The sequence below is a fragment of the Lissotriton helveticus genome, chromosome 3_1 (assembly GCF_964261635.1).
Source record: "Lissotriton helveticus chromosome 3_1, aLisHel1.1, whole genome shotgun sequence".
Taxonomy (NCBI): Eukaryota; Metazoa; Chordata; class Amphibia; order Caudata; family Salamandridae; genus Lissotriton; species Lissotriton helveticus.
The window spans coordinates 1,384,215,130-1,384,239,823 of record NC_136061.1 but is presented as its reverse complement, the minus strand read 5'-3'; the positions used below and the strand labels follow the sequence as shown (position 1 = coordinate 1,384,239,823).

Here is a 24,694-nt window from a genome sequence, read left to right as displayed (position 1 = left end):
GTAGTAACTAACCTTGACAACCCCGCATCCTGACCTATGTCAGGAATTGGTTCCACAGCCTTATAAAGGGAAGAAAAATGATCCACCCACTCATCTTCTGTGATAGCGATTTCTAGGCGTGCTTTTTGTTCATATAAGAGGGGGGTATTAATAACCCTCCAGAAAGCTGTCGGATCATTTGATTTTGAGGCAGCGCATAGATTATCCCAGGCCTCCCTTTTTATCGAGGCCTTCCTATCCTTCAGGGCAAAGTTATAGTCCTTTCTAGCAATTCTAATTGAGATTACGTCCCGTGGTCTTTTATGAATTGCAAGTCTAAGCTTTGTTAAGGCTCGAGTGCAGTTCCTATCGAACCATTTCCTATTGGACTTTAAGAAGTTTTTCCTTACAACCCACAAAGCTTCCTTAATTGTACTAGAGATGGTATTAAAATGGGTTATTATATCACCGTGCTCTGCGTATTCGTCTAAACAAACCAAGAAACTACTCATGCATTTCCTCAATATTTTGTACAGAAAGTCATCCGGGACCAATCTGCTCCATTTAAGGTTATAACCATTTTGAGCACCCAACCTCACATCCTGGACCATTTGGTCCGGACCTTCTCTAGTATCAGCTGCAACAAATAAGTTCTCCATTTTTAATACCTGTGGCAGGTGATCACTCAGTGGTAAATCCATGACATTTGCTTTAATCAATCTACTCGCAGAGCTAAGTGTACATAAATTAAAATCAATAGTAGATGAGGCACCCCGCCCCACAAATGTTGGAGCAAATGGCGTTGTATAGTGTGCTAGCTCATTAGAAAACCCAAAATTGAAATTAAAAATCATCTCATTTAATGAGTCGCCTAGTAGGGTGTGTTCAAAATGCGTCAGGTTTACATCTTGTTCCAGCATTAGGCCACAGATACCCTTTTGGCCCTTTTTGCAGAGAGTACAATTAAAATCACCCCCCATAATAACATAACTTCAGCCCTCTTGCTCTTATCGAGTTCGTGTTGCATTTCTGTAGTTAATGTGTCAAGTACATCCTTAATCATGCTATCTGGACAATTATTATAAAAATTAAGAAGGACCATCTTTGGACCCTTCCTTGTGTAGATTACTATTTTTTGGTAATAGCTGGATCCAGGGGAGAAGGAGATTTTATCGTATACTAGGAGATTAGATATATATACAATCAACCCCCCCTTAGGTCTCCCATGAATACTACCCACCGCCGGGGTGAAGTATGTTTTATAGCCATTAAGATGTATCGGGGTGATAGCCCAAGTTTCTTGGAGGGCTAATATTCCCACGTCGGTAATGGCCTCATCCCAGGTTGGATTAGTGATCTTTTGTTTTAACCCAGCCACGTTCCAAAAAAGCACCTTACAGTAATCTTTTTCAGTAGGTGAAATATCTACACTGTCCCCTAGTCTAGTGACCAGGTCCCCATGTAATGACTGATCCCCCACCTGTATTTCTAAGGTTTCCTCAGACCCTAGACAGCTTATAGGACCCAAGCCCAAAGCGTTGTGTGGCAACAAGTCATCTTCCTTAGTCTCGGGGAGTCAATCCACTCCTTCTAGGCAATCATACCGGTTGTAACACGGGAAGAATGAAGGGAATTGCGGGATGCCTGTGCACCCTAAATCATAACCTTGAGGACAAGGGTAAGGGGGCCTCCCTTTATATTTCACCGTGTTCCAACCATCTTCATGCCTCCCAGACCACTGTATGTTGTGGTGGTTATTGTCAAAAGCCTGACCACTATTACCACCATGGTATCGTTTGTCCCTGGTCCAGCTCCATTTATTGTCCGGTTGTTCACCCTCAGGGTAAAAATAGGATAATGACCTAGCCACAATAGACAAACCATAATTTCTTGGGGGCCTCGATGTAATGAATTTGGCGGTGCGGGGATTCTCGAATGTTATCACCACGCAATCACCGTGTATCCTTTTTTTATTGTTATTATTATAGCCCACCCAAGGAGCCCTTTCAACCATGAGGATATTGCTTTTAAAGGCTGGTGGCAAGGGGTAGTTATCGTTTAGCCAATGTATTGTTTTATTTATAAGTCCCCCATTATTTTCATATGAATCATTATCAGGTTGTGGGACTCCAGTAAGGACCACCACGTATGGAAATGCTTCCGGTGGTAGATGTATATTTCTACGTGTCTCCCTTTTTCCAGCATTAGTTTTATCCTTGGGAGTTTGCCTGGGTGACGCTACTTTGTTAACTGTGGTTGGATTTTTGGGTATAGGTGTAGATTTTGGAAGTGGATTATTGGTGGGTTTTGGAGGTGGATTGATGGTGGGTTTTGATGGTAAATTGATCGTGGCATCACTTTTAGCAACTGTGGGTGGTCTATTCGTATTTGGCTTTTGTTGTGGAGCTTTATTGTTCACATTAAAGCTAAGGGCACTAATATCTTTATGGATGTTAGTCAATATTCTTTCCAGACTTCGTAGCCTTACCTCAATAGGTTCTAAAAGAGTTTTTAGCATAGCAAAGATATTATTATTAGCCATGCTTAGGCTACTACAGTCCTCTCCCCCTCCCGCTTGGTTCTCAACTACCCCACTTTGATCCAAAATTCCCTCCAAACTGCTATCCAGTATAGTTTCATCTGGCAGGCTTATTGTTATACCCGTGCTTACCCGAGGTCCCCCTACGGTGTCATTAATATTACTGGCAGCATCTAAGTTAGTATTCTCATTCGGCAATGTTTGATCCAACTGAATTGGGTCATGGATTTTGATAGTCTGGGGTTTATTACCTTTTCGAGTGGTCGTCTTAGTGGGCTTTTGTTTAGGGATTGCCCCCTCCTTCCTCCCCCTTTCAATTAGGGTACTATCTAATGTATCATTTTCTATTGCCTCAGGGCCATTTTCCAGCAGCAAGGAAAGATCTGGGGTTGCCTCCAGACCTTCCTGTGAGGCTGATAAATCAGAACCCTGCTCCTTGTGTACCATTACTAGTGTTTTTGGAGCGGATACATTTTTGGGTGTGCAAACTTGAGCAATATGGCCCAGAGATGAACGTTTTGCCATGGCTAAGTCTTGGGACACCCTTCTGTCCATCAGTATGATCCCTTCATCGATAAGGGCGTTCGTACGTACTATAAAGTCATCTAGGGTACCGGTTAATTTCTTTGCCCCAGCGGCTGCCCTGCTTCTGGTCTCTGGGTGATTCATAGCGAGTCACACAAATGACCCACTATACAACAGGAAAGAATTATGAACAAAGACCAGTCCCTGTTTCAATACAACAGGTTCTCAGATATTCACACTAATATATGGCACCAACTTATTATTTTTTTAGCCAACTTACAGTTTTGCAGTCTCGATGTCCTTTGGCTATTTACAAACGGGCAGGGTATCTGGCCCAGGCCAGGCTCCTCGGGCCTCTGAGGGCCTAAGAGGGCCCGCCCTTTGCCCGGGCTTAGCCCCGGGCGTCCCGCTCGCGTCCCGCGACGCGGGTCTCCTCCTCCCTTTAACGGGCTGTCGGTGCGCCCTGCGCCCTGCTGGCGCGTTCCGCGTCACTCCGTCGCGCCGCCGCGATGCCTGCCGGGAGTTGTGGTTCTCCCGGAGCGGCGGCGCGGTTTGCTGTGCCCGGTGTGACTCTCGGCGGTGGGCGGCTTCCTTCGGTGAGGCTGCTGGCGTGGTGTGACTCTCGGCGGTGGCGGCAGGTAAGTGAAAGCGGTTCCCCCCGCTTTGCCGGTCTCCTCCTCCCTTTAACGGGCTGTCGGTGCGCCCTGCGCCCTGCTGGCGCGTTCCGCGTCACTCCGTCGCGCCGCCGCGATGCCTGCCGGGAGTTGTGGTTCTCCCGGAGCGGCGGCGCGGTTTGCTGTGCCCGGTGTGACTCTCGGCGGTGGGCGGCTTCCTTCGGTGAGGCTGCTGGCGTGGTGTGACTCTCGGCGGTGGCGGCAGGTAAGTGAAAGCGGTTCCCCCCGCTTTGCCGGTCTCCTCCTCCCTTTAACGGGCTGTCGGTGCGCCCTGCGCCCTGCTGGCGCGTTCCGCGTCACTCCGTCGCGCCGCCGCGATGCCTGCCGGGAGTTGTGGTTCTCCCGGAGCGGCGGCGCGGTTTGCTGTGCCCGGTGTGACTCTCGGCGGTGGGCGGCTTCCTTCGGTGAGGCTGCTGGCGTGGTGTGACTCTCGGCGGTGGCGGCAGGTAAGTGAAAGCGGTTCCCCCCGCTTTGCCGGTCTCCTCCTCCCTTTAACGGGCTGTCGGTGCGCCCTGCGCCCTGCTGGCGCGTTCCGCGTCACTCCGTCGCGCCGCCGCGATGCCTGCCGGGAGTTGTGGTTCTCCCGGAGCGGCGGCGCGGTTTGCTGTGCCCGGTGTGACTCTCGGCGGTGGGCGGCTTCCTTCGGTGAGGCTGCTGGCGTGGTGTGACTCTCGGCGGTGGCGGCAGGTAAGTGAAAGCGGTTCCCCCCGCTTTGCCGGTCTCCTCCTCCCTTTAACGGGCTGTCGGTGCGCCCTGCGCCCTGCTGGCGCGTTCCGCGTCACTCCGTCGCGCCGCCGCGATGCCTGCCGGGAGTTGTGGTTCTCCCGGAGCGGCGGCGCGGTTTGCTGTGCCCGGTGTGACTCTCGGCGGTGGGCGGCTTCCTTCGGTGAGGCTGCTGGCGTGGTGTGACTCTCGGCGGTGGTGGCAGGTAAGTGAAAGCGGTTCCCCCCGCTTTGCCGGTCTCCTCCTCCCTTTAACGGGCTGTCGGTGCGCCCTGCGCCCTGCTGGCGCGTTCCGCGTCACTCCGTCGCGCCGCCGCGATGCCTGCCGGGAGTTGTGGTTCTCCCGGAGCGGCGGCGCGGTTTGCTGTGCCCGGTGTGACTCTCGGCGGTGGGCGGCTTCCTTCGGTGAGGCTGCTGGCGTGGTGTGACTCTCGGCGGTGGCGGCAGGTAAGTGAAAGCGGTTCCCCCCGCTTTGCCGGTCTCCTCCTCCCTTTAACGGGCTGTCGGTGCGCCCTGCGCCCTGCTGGCGCGTTCCGCGTCACTCCGTCGCGCCGCCGCGATGCCTGCCGGGAGTTGTGGTTCTCCCGGAGCGGCGGCGCGGTTTGCTGTGCCCGGTGTGACTCTCGGCGGTGGGCGGCTTCCTTCGGTGAGGCTGCTGGCGTGGTGTGACTCTCGGCGGTGGCGGCAGGTAAGTGAAAGCGGTTCCCCCCGCTTTGCCGGTCTCCTCCTCCCTTTAACGGGCTGTCGGTGCGCCCTGCGCCCTGCTGGCGCGTTCCGCGTCACTCCGTCGCGCCGCCGCGATGCCTGCCGGGAGTTGTGGTTCTCCCGGAGCGGCGGCGCGGTTTGCTGTGCCCGGTGTGACTCTCGGCGGTGGGCGGCTTCCTTCGGTGAGGCTGCTGGCGTGGTGTGACTCTCGGCGGTGGCGGCAGGTAAGTGAAAGCGGTTCCCCCTATGTTATTCATTAGTGCAGCACTGTGTGAGTTTTGCACTGCAAAAGTTTTGCAACATGTGTTAAGGTGTCGGTAATCCAAAACTAGACGATATGAATTGTCTGGTTTGGAGACCGGACACAAAGGGTTGTTCATTTGTGAGGTGCAAGTTTCAATCACCCCCTGGTATTCTAGCTCATCTAGTATTTCATTTACCTGTTTTTTAGCTTCTTGCTTAATTGGGTACTGCCTTTGTGCAGTAGGTTGTGATTTTAACTGGATTTTGTGAGGAGGGGAGTCCTCATCCCATCCTACGTGATTTTTATATAAAGCAGGAGCTAGAGCCACTGCCCATTTTCTGGCAAGTGTGTATTTTTTATGAATTGGAATTTGATTTGAGAAGGCAGGCATAATTACTTCTTCGCCATGAGGGCACTCCCTGACAAACTCTGGTGGCCAGTCTTTTTCAGCTAGAAGGATATCATAGCCCTTGGAGAGATTATCCCAAAATAGTCCCCTTATTTTCCTAGTCTTATCTCCCTCTATACGTAATGTTATCTCGTATATCTTGTGGGGTTTGCTAACCCTGGTATCTGCAGTTTCCACTTGAAGATATTCATTCGTGTCCACTGTCTCCAGATGATTCATAAGGACTTTGCGAGCTATGCTCACTTCTGCTGCACTGTCTAGCATTGTCTGAGCCCACTCTCCGTTTTTCAGTTGTGTCCTCAGTATTCTCGGCATTGTTAACTACCTTGATACTGGCTACCTTCTTTTTTGGAAATTGTAATTTCTTTTTTAGTTGAGCAGGTTCCTTGTCTTTGGACTTGGTGTGCTCTTCTCTTTGTTCTGATCGTCCTCTTCTTTCCGATTTCTGCGAGGAATTCTGAAAAGATTGAGAGGGACGTATATCAATGTCTTGATCTATCAGGCTTTTTTATATTATCCCTATTTCTAAGGTTATATCTTTTCCCAGAGGGGTCACTCTGGGGTGACCTGTGTCTCTGGTTCGGAGATTTCTCCCTTCGCCTAGGAGACCTTCCTCTGGACTGGAATTTCTTTTCTTTAGGATTGGATTGTTTGTTTCCATCCCAGTTCTTTTTTGGTGAATTATTATTAAAAAATATTTTTTCTGGACTTTCAGTCAGTTGCGGTTTTACTGGTATTCCACCTAAACTATCTCTACCTAGTTCCTCATAGGATTTTTCTATGATTCTGGCAATTTCAGCTGGTTGGTCTGCTATATCTGTCTCTTTTAACCTCTGGCGGATTGCCACGTTTGCTGCTTCACCTTTTATGTTGGCTAATAATATAGCCGAGACCTGTTTGAAGTCTTTCAGTAATTTCATACCAAGAGTTAAAGCGGGCTCTGGACCGTATTCGTCTTGAATTTGTTTTAGCACATCTGGTATTACCGAAATGGATGGAACACCGTGCGTTTTTGTGTAGATGGAAGCAAAGACTGTACCCCAAGTGTCACAGTCCTCAATGTGTGGTGCGATTCCCATTGGAAGACAGATAGTCAGAATCCTGTGTTTTTCTAATGGGGTGGTGTCAGGAAACACCGCCTCTATTTGGGTAATTTTCTGTGCCAACCAGAATGGTATTTGTTCCCGTTTAGCCGGTACTTTACCTAGGCAGGACTGGATGTTCTGTGGTGTAATTTTATTTGTGTTCCCTTGTTGAGGGGTCAGCTGTGGAAGTTTAATCGCTGGCTGAATTGTTGATGTCCGCATCACATACTGAACTAATTGTCTATGAATTTTTATTAATTGTTTTAGCTGTGTTAACAGCTCTGCTGCAGACATCCCATTGATGTCTGGATGTGGTGTGTATCCGGCTAGGACCGGCCACGTTGCTCCTGGTCTACCTAAAGGACCGAGCCTGGTGATGTGATTATTATGTTTTAGGGCGCCATCAAATAAGAGCAAATGCTCTTGGAATTTGAGTGGTACTTCCACCTCCTCGAAAGGAGTGTACTCATTAGGAGGTTCCTCTATTTTGTAATAGTGGAAGTACTTTGTTACAGCATTAGCTGCTGGAAAATGTATCCATGAATAATATACCTCTGTCTGCCGATATTCGTGTGCCTCAATTACGAATATGACTGTGCCACCTCTAGGTGTCAGTCCATTTTCTATAAGTTTTAAGGTTATAGATTTTCTTTTAATGACCGGGATGAGTATTATATCCGGGTCTGCATTTTGTAGTGCAGTATCAGCTTCTGCTATGTCTGCTGCTAATCTAACTGCCTCTCTTTCTTCATCACTGTCTACCATTTTACCGACAGGATGGTTATTTCTTTTGCAGATCAGGTTTCTTATGGAACAAAGGTTAGATGCACAATATTTTGGAACTGTTTATCCTTCAACGTTGACTATACCAAGAACCATACATAGGAGTTCCCTCCTGCGAGGTCTGGCGGATATAACCTTTCACCCACTCCAGACGTCTTTGGAGTATGTGGGAAAAGGGGTCTGAGTGAGAAAGCACGACTGAGTTACTCTAAATGTCTTACGTTAGTTTTATCGCCCTTTCCAAACGCGTTGGGCGCCATGTATTGTAGTTCCTATCTTCCCAATAGGCTCTGCGCATTGGAATAATACCTACAGCAGTAAAGGCCTAGGCCAGACGTTAACTAGGTCTACTACTGTCGATACTAGACTTAAAGTTTTGGGTTTGCCAGCGTAGCTCAGAGTTCGCTAGAAACTTTCTCGAATGTTCAAGGAGGAATTAACTTCCCTGATTAGACAAGAAGGGATTTAGTTTCTGACAACCATAGAACATGACAACTTTGCTCTCCCCTAATCAAGAGTCAATCTCGAGAGTCGTGTGAACAAAAGGCAATTTATTTTACTCAGTCAGTACGTGCATTCTTAGTCTCATCAGAATGTAGAGAAAAGGAAGAGACGGGCGTGTTCAATAAAAAGGTGTTATTTATTGATCAGTCTCTTTTCTCATACAAGAGAAATGGATCGATATTATTGCAATACTTATAGCTAAGTAAAGTGCATACATTAAAAGCAATAGTATAAAGTAATACTGTAAAAACATTGATATGGTTTCTAAGCCATATGATGTTTAAAATGAATAAAATATATTTACATACACATATACATTTGACTAAACGTACTCAACTGGTGTTTCTAGATACGCCTACCCCGTGTACCTGACCTAAGCCTAATACGTGGGCGGGAATAGAAAGTTACAGTTTAAGTTAAGTTTGTTTTTGCCAAGTGAATAACTAAAGAATTCTCTGTGAGGGGTTATTCAGTTCTGTACCTGGAAGTTTGGATGAATGAGGAATGGTATCTCTCTCTCTGGTCTCGATATTCCAGGCTGCCTGCGAGGGCTACCCAGAAACACCGGTGCTGGATTCTCGGCAGGAGAAAGCAGCGCGTCTCAGCGCGTCAGGAAGGCGGGGCTGCTGCCAGCGGGGTCTGCTCTGCTCTTGGCTTCGGCAAGTATGGCTGCTCCGTCTCGTCACCACGCGTGTGTTTGCATATGGCAAGATCGGTAATATTTATACCTTTAAGGTGCCGAGATTGACGTAAGGATGGACATAGATACGTCAATAAAGATGTCATACGATTTGCTCGTTAGCACATTCTTTTACTAAAGTTCTCGGTGAAATCAAAACAATGGCCGCAGGGTTTTGCCCAGGTTGTCATAGGTTTGATTTGTTATGAGAACTCCGTATGCCTTATCAGGGGCTGGAGGAATATCGCTTGTCTAATTAGATCCCAAGCGTTATGACCTAATCATATAACACGTTCCTGTGCCGTAGTGTGACTGCGTCAGATAACGGTATCTGCATCATGGGGGTTTTCTGCCTCATGGGCTGACTGCTAGTTAACTTGTTGGTTTGTTTAACTAGAATAGGGTCAGGAATAGGGGGATCGATTCAGAACCGATAGGAATACATGACAAGACCGACCGGTGGACAGACGAACCGTTCAGCCACGAAGAGGAGGACGACCGCAGCAGCCCCTTTAATTGGGCGTTTGTAACAGCAGAGGAGGAACAGCCCCCTGAAAACGTCAGAGCTGCCGGATTAGCCAAAAGACAGGAAGTGATGTACGCGGGGTGTGTAATCACCCCGGAGGAGCGGAAGGCGGAAGCAACTGTGGAGCCGAGTGGAGAAAGCGGAGAAGACGAGGAACATCGCGGAGAAGAAACCGAAGCGGAGAGAGAAGGAGAGCCAGGAGGCCAACGACCCCGTGATCCGCCGTGCCACACTCCCGAGGGAGGAGTGTGGCTGTCACAGGTACGGCGGCGTTGGGCAGCCTGGGTGGGGAGCCGGAGGGCTCCAGTGTAACATATTGTAAAATACCCCCGGTTCGTACATTCCCTTCCGTTTTGTTCCTTGCCTCCATTACCCTTACCTCCCCTGTACCGCACCTCCTACCCGAACCCCCCCCTCGTTCACCGTGCACTAGAACTGAGTGAGAGCACTGTTCACTTGGGTTACCCCTCACCACCCGGTCCCTAAAGGTGCACCTATGCTAGAGGACTTGTACTAACGGCCACCCTCTCTTGTTGGTCTCTTGTATGTGACGGAGACGGCGTTGGATCAGCGAGACCACACCCGAAACCCCAACCAACGAGGGAAGACTACAGCCACGGATCCCAGCGCGTTTCCCCGTGACCGCTTGACGCAGAGGAGGCGACGGACATTTGTATACAAGAGTTCTCTGAAAATAAAACCCTCTTTGCCCTCATCACCTGGTGTCAAGGTCGTCCCTTCTCCCACGCCCACAATAATACAGCACTTTCTAATCTTATCAGGCAGTTCACTAATGGTGGCTTACCAAAGTGGTGTCTTGTATATGTCTCCCCGAGTGTTTGGTCCTAGTTCCAGGATGCCCTGCCAGAGAATGGCAGAAGTGTTAGTGCTTGATAATTAGTTTTTTGAGCCACACTCATCATGTGAGTCAAAATAGGGCTTACCTCAATGGGACGTAACTGTTGGGATGCCTGTATGCTCTTTGGTCCACGTGTCCGGTTTAAAGCTCAATCTACGGAGAATATTTCAGATATATACTTAATTGCAGAGCCCCTTAATAGCCATGGGTAGTTTTATCATCTGAACGGCCAGCTGGTTACCTTAAAAAAATCCATCTCCCGTCTTGGATAAACAACATCCACGTCTCCGAAGTTTTGGCGTGTGACCGAAGCTCCCGCATTGTATGATGGGAGGTCAAGGGTAGCTGGGAAATGCAGTCTTTAAGCTGCCCGCCGGCGAAACAAACACTATCAGCTCTGAAGGCATGACTAAACCGCCCACTGGGCGTTTCACCGTGCTTACAACGCGCAAACGTGACTAAAAAGCCCTAAGGCTCAATGCATCAATGCTATTCAAGGCTTCCTGGACAACGTAGTCATGATTTTCAATCAAAGTTTCAAACTTTATTGACACCACAAGTCGCTAAGGGGAAGCTGCGGACCCTAGACTCATCCCCTTTGCTTAACATGTTTTTTGAAGGCTGCCGAAGGTCTTACTGTTCTACCTCGGCTTGTGGTCTCCAGTCTGTATGCCAGCGTTGAGGACAGTATCCAGTAGCATTGGAATCAGTGATTAGCTGGAGTCTGGATGATGGAGCACTGAAGCGTGGCTCTCGGCCGGGCTGCTATTGAGGATGACGTGTTAATTGGCATGCCGGTTGGGGATGGAGCCCGGTTTTGCAGCCCTGGTGGAGATCAGCTGTTGGCCTCTTCCTCGAGCTACAGTAACGAGGAGTGTCTCGGCCAGAAAACTCTTCTACTTTGTTGTGGGACTCTATTCCCAGCCATTGCATTTCCAGCTCAGTCACAGGGCTGAGGCTGTGTTGGATACATTGTTGCAGACTGGTGGGTGAGTCTTGAGCCCGCAGGTGGCTAAGGCAGAGGCAGTGCAAAGGAGGAGGAGAGGCCCTAGAGCATGAATAAGGAGCTTGAGCAGGATGTCTGCTAAAGGAGGACCTAAGGAGGGGGGGGAAGACTAGGAATGGACATCTCCCATACCTCTCCAAAAGTAGAAACAAGCGCTTACTCCCTGTTAAGGTTGCAATGGCAGTATGAGCACCTGTAGTGTACTAATAGGAGAGAAGGCCATAACATGCAGGAAAGGACGGTTTGCTTTAACTGCCTTTGAAAATAATCTGCATGAGAATATTTTTTCCAAAAGTGCTCCAACCCTCATGTGTCCACAAACTAGTATTCCTTCCAATGATCCATATTTGATTGGGGAAGCATGAACACAATATTCTGAATACCCAGCAAAGGGGGAAGTACTTCTTGCAATAAACCTTAAATATTCACATCGCCCTCTACGGGGGCGAATTGACCAATGACGGCCACGATTATAGAGGGGGTTGAATGGAACCGTCGGAACCTGGTGGAGGGCGATATGAATATTTCAGGTTTATTGCAAGGGAGTACTTTCCCCTCTGCTGGGCATTCGGAATATTGGGTACATTCTTCCCCAATCAAATGTGGATCATTGGAAGGAATACTAGTTTGTGAACACATGAGGATGGAGCGGTTTTGGAAATGAAAATGATAAGTTTTATTGGAGTCCAAAGTTCACTATTGACTTCAAATGATAATCAAGAGCCCTGAGGAAGTTCAAGAATTTATTTTTGGAATGAGACGCGTTGTCTGAACGACTTGTGTATTTGTGTCATGAATTGATAGTACGATCATTCAAGAAGAAATATGAAATCAAATTTCATATTTTGAGATACATCGTTTGGAATATTATTTGAAGCTGAACATTTTCCTAGTGCACCATTCCATTTGAACTTTGTTTGTGAAGTCTTTCATAGGTTTTATCCGCACCTCTGCAGCGAGGACTGTTCTTCTTCCATCTAGGACATTTCTCGATTAATTCAGCAATATTTAGATCATAGGGCAACTCTCACTCAGCGGTCAAAGCTGGAGGCACCTATAATTCTTAGAGGTTCAAGATGCCATTATTTTCCTGGCTAGTGGGAAGGCCTGGTCCTGATCAGATACCTTTAGAGTTCTATGCTACCTTTTCGCATACTCTGGCTCCGGTATTAAGGTATTTGTTTAGTTCTTTTGATCTGTCGGATAGGGTTCCTGAGTCCTGTAGGGAGACAAACATTGTCATCTTTCCTAAAAAGGGGAAAGATCCTACACTCTGTGGGTCTTACCGCCCAAATTATTTAATTAATGCCATTTCTAAGATCTATGATCCTGTTCTCTCTAACTGGCTGTCTATGATCATCTCGGAACAGCCGGGTCTGATGGCTCAGTGGACTAATGCGTCCACTGCAGAGGCCTGTGTTCAACCTCATGGTCACAGGTTCAAATCCTGTCAGGCCCACTCAGCCTTTCATTCCATCTGAGGTCGATAGAGTACCATTGAGTTAGGTAACAACAAACATCTGTTATTCAGCGGCAAGATGCCTACGGGTGAATGAGCGCTTTACAAATACACGTTGACCCGAGCCAGCATGGTTTCATCCATGGCCGGGATACAACATCGCATGTCAACACAGCAATTACGGTTTGGAGGTAGCCTCTGCTGGAGGAGGTCCAGTTGGTCTGATCTGCTTGGACACGGAGAAGGCATTTGATCGGGTCTCCTGGCCCTTTCTTGGGGGGGGGCCATGGAGTCGATTGGCTTAGGTTCAGTTTTTGTTTCTAGAGTCAGGCACTCTTACTCTGGTCTTGAGGCTAGGATATGCAGTGTGGGTCAACTTTCAGATCCTACTTCTATTCTCTGTGGTACCCAGGAGGGGTATCCCTTTTCCCCTCAGTTGTGCGCCCCCTACATTGAATAATTTTTTCAATCTGTCAAACGGACAGAAGAAATTCAACCCATGATACTTCACCTCTATGAAGTAAAAATACTTGCATATGCGGTCGACATCGCCGGTCTAACCCCCGCTCAGAGTAGGGATTTACGTGCTGTAGTGACAGTTGCCCACTCATTTGAGGAAGGTGTAGGTAGGCTAGAAATTAAATTCGGATAAGACTCTTATTTTATCCAGCCTGGCTTCTCCTGACCAGGATCAGCAGTGGGTACAGTCTCTGGTTTATCTCAGGGTCATTTTAACAATGAAAACCCCGGAGATCTTGGAGAACAATTAAGGGAAGCTGTTTCAACATTAAGTAGAAGTCTTTCTTAAATGGAATCATTTGCATCTGGTGCATTTTGGTTGCTGCAATCTCATCAAGCTGATTATTCTCCCTCTGTATCTTTATTTTTTCCGTTGTATCCCACTATTTCTTTAGGTGGCCTTTTTTCACCAAAGTTGACACATTAATGCAGAAGGTTATCAGATCCTACTGGAAGCCCCTGAATAATATCCAGTTTTTACAGCTGTCTAAGGAAGAGGGTGTCTTCTTGATTGTAAACGTGAGGGTAATCTTGACATTCCAAGATGGGTGCGGTTTGGGAGCAGTTGATGTACGGGATGCAGAGCAGTGCAGACTAAATGAGTGGCAAGTGTGCAGCCCAGTAGCTCTGTCTAGGGAGCTGTCAGACATCATTAGAAAACGGAAAGAAATGAAGGGGGGCCTCAAAGGCGATAGTGGAAACCTGAAGGAGAGACCCACCGGCTCAGGTTCTAATGCATACTGATTTTCAGGCTGAGTTGACCTATTACTTCATGCTGTATCCTACTAAGGTGGGAAGAAAAATGTGAATGACGCTTGAACAGACCAGTGGCTGATGACAGCTAATGCAAAGCCCCTCTAAGTATGTATTTGTGAGTTAAAGTAATTTAATACACACTCACCAAAATACTATGTATGCAGTCATAAATATGTACAAAATTACAATTGGCAAAACAATATACAACACCTTCTAGGAGGACTCAACAAAGGTATTCATGGTGCCAGTCTTCTACTGCCAGGCGTGTCTGAGGATTGGGTTAACACCACCAAAGCCCTTGTCTACTGCAGTAAGCTGTGAGATTTCATGCATCACCATAAGTTATCTGACCTCAATACTGTGTAATAACAATCCACACTATGGCTGTAGCATATGCTTTCACAATAAATAAGTCAGGCCTATTGGCATTAAAACTAGCTTTCACCATGACCAACACAAGCTTACATAATTCTGCATATACTTTTCCAAAATGAAGGAAGCAGTAAACGGTTACCAAATTACTAATATGTACAAACTTGCATTCAACAAAACAATACACCTTCTAAGTGGGCCCCAAAACATATCACCGTGCACATTTTCTACCCTCATTGTTTGTCATAGCGTTAATTGTTATAATGTTATGTTCATGTACTCTGTAAGCATGGAATCTTTATGTTTCTAAATTATGTGTTTGAGTGTTAACATTCTAAGCTGTAATGTAATTTTAAGGAAGGGAGATGTGTGGTGTCTCCTGCAAGTAGTTCTAAGAGTAGAACCTGATGCAGATGTGGAATTAAGAATGTTCAATTGTAGTGTTCTTTTTTTTTATTTAAAAAAAACTTTTATTGGCATCAGTTTGGCTGTGGCTACGGTAAATCTTTTATCTCCCCAGGAAACCTTGAGGGTGCGGGGAACCGTCAGGAGATTGACCGAAGAGGACCGTAGAGTTCTGCATGGTGTGTGTGTGGACAAGGCTCTCCTTAGAAAGAAGGGACCTGATTGATGGATTGCTTTATAGGCTATGCAGAGTGCCTTGAATTTAATGCGGTTGGGGATTGTGAGCCAGTGTAACTTTTACACCTCTGTTGAGATGGATTGGTGCTTGGGAGTGCCTGTGATGATCCTGGCGGCAGCGTTTTTGTATCAGCTGGAGTTTGCTGATTACCTTTTTCTGCGCATTCAGGAATAGTCCGTTGCAATAGTCTATTTTTGTAATTACCAGGGAGCTTATCGAGGTTTTTGCTGTGTTGGAGGGGAGCAATGGAAGTAGCTTTTTAATTACTCGGAGTGTGTAGAAGGCTGCAGAAGTCATGGCGTTTGCGTGGGCTAAGAAGGAGAGTTTGTGATCGAAGATGACACAGAGGTTTCTTACTTTCTGTCCTGGAGGTGGTGGGGGGAGGGAATTCTGGGGGCCACCATGATGGGGACCATGTGGGAGATAGGTTGCCGAAGATCATGACCTCCGTTTTGTCTGAGTTTAATTTTAAGCAGTTATTGGCCATCCAGGAGCTGATGGCAACCATGCCTGCTTGGAATCTAGCTGCTATTTCTCCTCCATTGTTGTTAATGGCTAGAACCAGTTGTGTGTCGTCGGCATATGTGGTTAGCCTCATCCCATGTGTTTTGATGGTTTTGGCCAGGGCCGACACATAGATATTAAATAGTGTCGTACTGAGGGAGTTGAACTTTCCGAGGCTCACAAGCTGGGATCGGTTAGATAGGAAGGAGGACAGTAGTTCTTTGGCCTTGTGTGTGATGCCCATCTCCGCGACACGGCCGATCAATGTGGTGTGATCGACCATGTCGAAGGCAGCCGACAAGTCCAGCAGGACTAAGACTGCTGTCCCGCCTTGGTCTCTTGTGGCTCTGATCTCATATGCGGCTTTGATGAGTGCCGTTTCGGTGCTGTGGCCTGTCCTGAACCCGAATTGTGATTCGTCAATGAGGTTGTTTTCCTCAATAAAGTAGGCTAGTTGTGTGTTCATTAATTTTTCGAAGATTTTAGCTGGGAAAGGGAGGGCAGTGATCGGTCTATAATTTTTGGGATCTAAAGAGTCGAGGTGTTGTTTTTTTTGGAGGGGTTTGATGATTGCCCTTTTCCAGGTTTCTGGATAGCTACCTGTGTTAAACATAGTATTGCATATTTCTGTGAGTTTGGGGCTAGGAGGTCTGGGATGAGTTTGAATACCGAAGTGGGACAAGGGTCAGTGGGTGAGCCTGACTTGATGGTGAGGATGAGGTCTTGAATTTGCGAAACAGCAACTTGATTGAACTGCGTGAAGGGGGGGGGGGTAGTGTTCCCAGTGATGATCGGAGAGAGCAAGATGGGCTTTGGTAGCGATGCAAAATTATCGTATATGGAGCTGACCTTAGTTTGAAATGCCCTGGCTAAAGAGTTACACAGTTCTTGGGAGGGAGCAGGTGAAAGATTGGTTCTTGAACCGGAAAGTTTGGTGACTACCTGGAAGAGGAGTTTAGTGGAGTCTTGAGCTTGTTCGATTTGATTCGTGTAGTATTTACTTTTTTCTGATGTGATGAGGAGTTTGTATTGTAACAGTGCCGATTTATAACGAGCTTTGTCATTTGGAAGATAGTCTCTGCGCCATTGTCTCTTGATGTTTCTGCATCGTTGCTTTTCTAACCTTAAGGATTCTGAAAACCAAGGGGCTGATGCTGTGGTTCTGTTCTTGGAGAGAGTTTTTATGGGCACTGATGAGTCTAAAGCATTGGTTAGCCACTCTGTGTAGTTGGCAGAGGCTAGCAATGGATCTGGGTTAGGCGGGTAGTTAGATGCCTGTAACTGAGATGTAAGATTCTCCTGGTCTATTGAGCCCCAGGCTTTGAATTGGGAGGCACAGTTGCTGGGAGGTGGAGAGGGGGCAGTGGTGGCTCGAAGGGTGAAGAGGACTACCCGGTGGTCTGTCCAGGTGAGGGATAGGGTATTGCTAGTGTTAGCTTAGCATTGTTCATGAAAAGTCCGTCTGGGGTGTGGCCTGCTTTATGTGAGGGACCGACAACCACATGGTGGAGATTTATGGATTCTAGTTCTGATGTCAGCGTGGCGGTGTCAGAGTCTTGGGAGTTCTTCAGGTTGAAATTGAAGTCTCCCAGAATTATAAAGTCCGATTCACCGGCCGCCGGCTTTAGTAGGCTGCCTAGAGAGGAAGTGAACTCTGAGCGTGAACCTGGGGGGCGATGTAAAAGGATTCCTTTAAAGGAATGCAAGTGGCTTAGTTTTATTGAAAAAGCTAAGGCTTCGCATGTGGATGTGAGGATGGGTTCTGTCCTTACAAGGTAGTTGTCGCAATGTATAATGGCCAGTCCGCCTCCTCTTTTGAGGACTCGGTCTTGTCTGACTACAGAATACCCTTCGGGGGTGGCGATGCCGAAGTCCGGGCCGGAGGCTGGGTCGCCCCATGTTTCGGTAGTGAACATCAGGTCTAGTTTGTATGAAGTCCGCTATTTCATCTCTGTGCTTAGGGAGTGACCTAGCATTTAAGAGAGCCGCGTGTGTGATAACCTGCTTAGAGTTGGGCGGTCGATGTCTAAATAGGCACTCTTTAATGGGAATGGTTACTGTGAAGTGGGATGAGGTGCAGCTGATAGTGGTGTGGTTATCTAATGAGAGTGAGTGAGGCTGAGTGAAACTGGAGAAGGATGGGTCGAGGCAGATCGTTTTCAGTTGGTTCCTAGAGTATGAGTGCCTGGAAGTGCCTAAAAGGTTTTGGCCAGGGGTCTTGGCCCTGGGCCCAGTCCCGGGGCAGACGGGCTTGCCTTTGGCGCGCCTGCTGCGCGTTAGAAAATGCATGGCTTAAGTACTGGCCGGCAAGCAACTAGACTGCTGCCCGTAGTACTGGCGCCTGGGAACCACTTCCGGTTTTGCGTATGCCTCCCTCCACACAACCGGAAGCATCCGTGGTGGACCGGGGAGAACGCAGGTAACCTAGTGGTGGCAATCAGGGTAAGTTCAATTTAAACAACAAATAATGCGGCGCGGCGTGATTCAGAAGAAGTATTTTAAAATCAAGTGGTGAGTTTAAAACATGTGCAGAAGCAGTTATCGGGCTATGACAGGCATAGGTGAAGCTCTTTGCTGAGTGCTTCAGGAGCAGATCAAGGTTACCGTGTGAAGGTCGGCAGAATTACCTGTCTGGTGTCTGCTGTGCGTTAGATAATGCAAGTACTGGCCGGCAAGCAACTAGACTGCTGCCCGTGGTACTGGCGCCTGGGAAACACTTCCGGTTTTGCGTATGCCTCCCTCCACACAGCCGGAAGCATCCGTGGTGGACCGGGGAGAACGCGGGTAACCTAGTGGTGGCACTCAAGCATTTGATGCTGGAACACAGGTGTGGAAACGTGTAATATTTTACTTAGCGTAAGCTACAGCCATTTTGGTTGTGGTGTCCATTTTGTTTCCTTCATAATTCTTCTGTCCTCTGCTGCTCGTCTTTTCACTCTGCTTGTGTTATCTATTTTAGTTGACCTCCTGACATGGCTACGTGCTGGGGGTTTGTAGCTGCTAGTGCACCTGGTCTCAGATGTTAACTTTTGACCATTTACTGCTGCCGTAAACATTCCTGCTCCCCCTCCCACTTTGCTGACCACATAGTCATTCATCTGCCCTTGTTTGCTGATAGCTATTTCTAAACTTGTTCTTTCCATTTCTCTTCACATGCTTACATTGCAACAAAATGGTATAAAAGGGAAGATGGTTTGTGAATTCAGTGTACTTGGAGCCCGTGGACGAGAGAGTGACCCTGCACCAGTGTACCCCTAAAAGGGTACATTTCCACAAGGTGCATTCCAAGTCTAAGTTGAAGCAGCCCTGTGTTCGATCGCTGAGTGAAACTGACTCATCAATGAGGACATGATGCCCTTGTAAATAGATCTATCTCCTACTGAAACATCTTTCAATGACGCAAGGCGGCCAAATTGGGAGCTACCTGGTGTTGAGTTGGACGTTTCACCTTCATTGTCAGCTGATGCATTGGTAATTTGGCGTAACTTGTTTCGCATTGCCTCGTAGTGGTGAAACTGCATTTGTAAAGGAAACGAGGGGAGACATTTGTCGAGCTGTAAGAAATGCAGTGGTGACTGACACACCACAAAGATTTGCCGGTCAGTGAGGGAAACATAGCAGTGACTGGCACACGTCGATTGAGACGACTGACTGAGCCTGTCAAATTGGAATCTTGGTGTCGGGAACTTTGTCTGTTTTCTAGTACTGTGACAGGCACACCACAGTTGAACAGTTTTGAGCTCAAGTTTACTCTGTTATTTCGGTTACAGGTACCCCATAGCCTGTCATTTCATGTAGTTCATGATCTTTATACTGTGGTTACAGAGTTAAAGAGCACAGAGTGTGTGGGGCAAGTCATTTGGGGTGCACAACGACGTATAGTATCATCTAACAAAAAGGTTTTGTAGGTGTATAATGGTTTAAAAAAAACTGTTGGTTATAATAAGTGCAACTAACAATGTTAACCTTATAGTGGTGGATATTATTCTGTGTGTGAAATTGGATTGAGAGCAACTTAAGTGAGAGACATATATTACTGGAGTAGCACTGTGTGTGGTAGAGTATTGAATTATGCAAAACATTACACCACCCCCATTTTTATTAAACACTCCAGGCGAGCCAAGCATACCATGGAACAAATAAATAATAAAAAAAAACCTTTATGCGAGGGTCTGTGGGCCATCGTTCAGAGTAGAAAGGAGGCATACTCTATTAATGCCTCGTTTGGGGGAGGGGACAAGAGGTTATGGAGACTCTACCAGATCTTTGCGCTCAAGGAACAAAGACATTTGAATGAGTTTGTGGTATGATTATTGAAAATGGACAGACATTTCCTCCCCAGAGTAAGCACAATAATGGAGAGGCAATATTTTAGAAGGTGTAAACAAGGAAAGGATGAGATAGTTGAAAAGTATCTAATGAGTCCAAGAAAGCTGGCAGCTACGTGCAAATTTGGTGTAAAGTTAGAGGAATGAATTTGTGATCAGTTTGTCCTAAGATGTGGGTGTGATAATACCAGGGAAAATTGTGGTTGAAAGATGATCCATCAGGGTGGCTAAGAAAAAGGAGCATATGTTAAAGTGTTTCTCTGAGTTAAGTTCAAGTAAAGAGAATAGTGTGTCAAGTTCTGAGAAGGTGGAAGAGTTGGTGTGTAAGGTAAATAGAAAAAAGAAGTCAAAAGAGAAAGAGGTACGTACAAAATTCATGAGAGAAAGTTTTAGGCATGGCAATAGTGGTCACAGAGCGAATGCAAGTTCTTGCCCAGCTGCGAGTGTCTATTGCAATGTCTGCAGGAAAAAAGGGCCTTTCTACAAGTGTTGTCATAATAGGAGCAGGAAAAATATCAGAAGAGATGTTAAGGAACCTTTACAGGGAATTGTTTTTCAAATAAACAATAAAGTGGTCCTAGACATAACTTGATCAAAATCAATAAATGAGTCAATATTTTTTGTTTTTTCAGGATTCAATCCTGCAAAGAAAGAGGAGACAAAAAACAACAACAAACAGCCAGATGCATGTACATTTCTTACAGTACCCAAAATGATTTTAAGACACGAACTAGTCTTAAGCAAATCAATTAGTAATTTATTTACATTATATAACATAGAAACAATGAGAGCTGGGTGGTACTGCTAGGTGCAGTAGGAAGAGAGTGCAAAGGTAAGTGCTCACGTGAAAAGGGAAAGGAATTTAGAAAAGATTCAAGAAGGAAAATCCAATGAAGTAAATTCAGCTAAGGTCCAATTCTCTTAGCAGAATAGAATAAGAGGCCTGCCCCAAACAGTTTTTTATCATCAAGTGTTGCAGATGTCTGTCACAGTGTCACTGCATCTGCGCTGACGATCAATGGGGGGAAGAGGGGGAAGCGAGAGTGCAGGCCCCAGAATGGGGGGAGATCGTCGACATTTCAACCCTGGCGCAGTTGAGGGAGGATTAACACCTCAGCTATGGGTCTTCTTCAGGACGGGGTTAGAAGGTCGGGGACCTGGGGGAAACCATATACACATCAAGATCCATTGTATTGAATATAAATGTCAACTTAAAAGCCCAACTAAGGGTAGGGTACATTACCTAAGTTGCAGGGAACACGCCCCCAGCAATGAATTGGGCAACCTAAAAACAGAGAAGCATAAGGCTGAGTGCCCATCTCAATCCAGGCACAGAACAACACACCTAATTAAATGTGTATTTCAAAGAAGGCACTCACCTGTCAATGGTGTGCCACAGTATTCCAAAATGTATGTCTCAAGGTTCATATATGGACTTAATTAAGAAGTCTCACATGGGAAAATCATTTCCGATATTACTCTAAGGAAAAAACATACATATGGACATAATAAATACATAGTCCAACATACGACATAAAGCACGCTCTGTAACACGAAAAACGTGTCAATACACATTGAGTTAAAAAAATACACTGACTGGCTCGATGGAACGGAATGAGAGACAAGAAAGGGGGGAGAAACTCAAAACTCCGCCCCGTTATATCGGAAATGATTTTCCCATGTGAGACTTCTTAATTAAGTCCATATATGAACCTTGAGACATACATTTTGGAATACTGTGGCACACCATTGACGGGTGAGTGCCTTCTTTGAGATACACATTTGATTAGGCGTGGTGTTCTGTGCCTGGATTGAGATGGGCACTCAGCCTTATGCATCTCTGTTTTTAGGTTGCCCAATTCATTGCTGGGGGCGTGTTCCCTGCAACCTAGGTATTGTACCCTACCCTTAGTTGGGCTTTTAAGTTGACATTTATATTCAATACAATGGATCTTGATGTGTATATGGTTTCCCCCAGGTCCCCGTCCTTCCTACCCCGTCCTGAAGAAGACCCATAGCTGAGGTGTTAATCCTCCCTCAACTGCGCCAGGGTCGAAACGTCGCGATCTCCCCCCTTTCTGGGGCCTGCACTCTCGCTTCCCCCTCATTGATCGTCTGCGCAGATGCAGTGACACTGTGACAGACATCAGCAACACTTGCTGATAAAAAACTGTTTGGGGCAGGCCTCTTATTCTATTCCGCTAAGAGAATTGGACCTTAGCTGAATTTTTCATCATTGGATTTTCCTTCTTGAATCTTTTCTAAATTCCTTTCCCTCTTCACGTGAGCACTTACCTTTGCACTCTCTTCCTATTGCACCTAGCAGTATCCCCCAGCTCTCATTGTTTCTATTTTATATAATGTCAATAAATTGCTAATTGATTTGCCTAAGACTAGTTTGTGTCTTAAAATCATTTTGGGTACTGTAAGAAATGTACATGCATCTGGCTGTTGTTTGTTGTTGTTTTTTGTCTCCTCTTGCTTTGCAGGATTGAATCCTAAAAACAAAAAATATTGACTCATTTATTGATTTTGATCAAGTTATGTTTAGGACCACTTTGTTCGTCTATACCAATTAATACCCAGGTCCTCTGACTTTCACTGGGTTTGACCCCATTATCTTAATGGTTTCAAATAAACAAGTCAACGAAAAAGGACGAACACCCCAGTGAGAAATTGGTGATAGATGGAGTGAAAGTGCTAATGTGGTTTAACTCTTGTTCGCATTTGACTGCAATTTCTAAACAGTGTTATATATGATATTTTGAGGAGGGGAATACATTACACTTCATGGATGTGAACCCAGGAGGGTTTGGGGGCAGCCATTCAAAATGCTTGGTTATTTTAAAGGCTGTTTGGAGTTAGAAGGAAGGCATGTAGTAGGCAAGGTTAATGTGTCCAATAAAGGGGACACTGTATTGAGGTGGGCACACTAAAGGCTGTTAGGTGTGATGCTTAATCCCAATGCTGAGCCACAAGTTCAGTTGCAAGAGATTCACATGAGTCGTATGGATTTTGTTTTTAAGTTTACTGAGGTTTTTACGGTATCTTTGGGGTGCCTGAAGAACTACAAACATTGTATTAAGTTAAGTGCAGATCCTGTTACTGCAAGAGTAAGGAGAATTCCTTTGGAATTATAAGATCAAGTTAGTGCAGAATTTAGGAAGTTGGAGGCTACAGGTGTAATAGTGGAGGTAGAGGCAACAGAGTGGTTGGCTCCCGTTGTAATGGTCAAAAAGAGCAATGGGTACATCGGTACATCGGATTATGTGTGGACTTTAGAGCACTGAACAGAGAGGTTTTGGTGGAAAAGTTCCTTATTCCCATTATTGAGGCGATCATTTCGACATTGGGGGAGCAAAGTTCTTCACCACATTGTACTTAACTTCGGCCTACCATCAAGTGGAATTGGATAGTAGGTCGCAGGACCTTGTGGCATTCATAACACCCCTGCGGGCCTTCAAATTCAGAAGAATGCCGTTTGGTTTTGTCAGTAGCATCAGTGTTTCAACACATAGGGGTCGATCAGGATGGCGGACGGAAGAGCCACCGCGGCCCTGGAGTAGGCGGAAAAAGCCTTTTCCGTGTCCGCCTGCCGCGGATACTCCGTCCGCCATATCAGGATAGGAAAACGTGTCAAATTTCCGTCCGCGACGGAAAAACACGCTCCGCCGGCCAACTACACACGACCACGCGGCGGACGGAACACATCCAAACGCTCCGCCGTACGCACTGACGTCGAAGACCGTCCCCCAAATCAAGATGGCGGAAAACACACATAAAACCGCTGCGGAAAAACAACCTGTCTTAACACGGCGGAATCCCCACAGCGAACATAGGTGACACAGCCGAGATACCCACCGCAAGCTGACCACCACCATGGACCCGGCGCTACACGCTTTCCCGATGCTCTTCGCGATCCACCACGTCCTAGTCATGGCCTACTATGGACGACGACGCAGGTAAGGTACAAACCATTGGCTGTCTGGAGGGGAATACCAGCAAGGGACGTGACGTAGGGAGGGGGAGTGTCATGTTACCGAAACCACTGATGAGAAGCATATACGAATACACATTAGCAGGACGCAAGCAGGAATGACAACGACAGACCACGAGACTTGATAGACTACCTTTATTGTCAAATAATAGGGGTCAAATCACAGTGTATGCGTGAACATGGGCAAAGTGGGCACCAGAGCAGGTACAACATAGCAGGTAACGAGAGGGCAGCATGCAGTATCAGAGCATCAACAGGGCATTGTGCATTACAGAGCAGGTACATCAGAGGCAGGTAACGAGAGGGCAGCATGCAGTATCAGAGCATCAACAGGGCATTGTGCATTACAGAGCAGGTACATCATAGGCAGGTAACGAGAGGCCAGTATGCAGTATCAGAGCATCAACAGGGCATTGTAGAGTACAGAGCAGGTACATCATAGGCAGGTAACGAGAGGCCAGTATGCAGTATCAGAGCATCAACAGGGCATTGTGCATTACAGAGCAGGTACATCAGAGGCAGCACGTGAGAGGGGCTAAGTGCATCAACAGTCCATTGCACAGAACAGCTCCATCAGAGGCAGCACGTGAGAGGGGCCAAGTGCATCAACAGTCCATTGCACAGAACAGCTCCATCAGAGGCAGCACGTGAGAGGGGCCAAGTGCATCAACAGTCCATTGCACAGAACAGTCACATCACTGGCAGCACATGAGAGGGCAGAATGCAGTATCAGAACAGCAACAGGGCAGTGTGGCCAACAGAGCAGGTACATCAGAGGCAGCACGTGAGAGGGGCTAAGTGCATCAACAGTCCATTGCACAGAACAGCTCCATCAGAGGCAGCACGTGAGAGGGGCCAAGTGCATCAACAGTCCATT

At 46.9% G+C, this 24,694-nt stretch overlaps 1 protein-coding gene across 4 annotated transcripts in view; it reads left to right on the top strand.

The window, feature by feature from the left end:
* HSPBAP1 (HSPB1 associated protein 1) overlaps positions 1 to 24,694 on the top strand; it is a 1,313,039-nt gene that overhangs the window by 57,019 nt on the left and 1,231,326 nt on the right. The window lies entirely within an intron of this gene.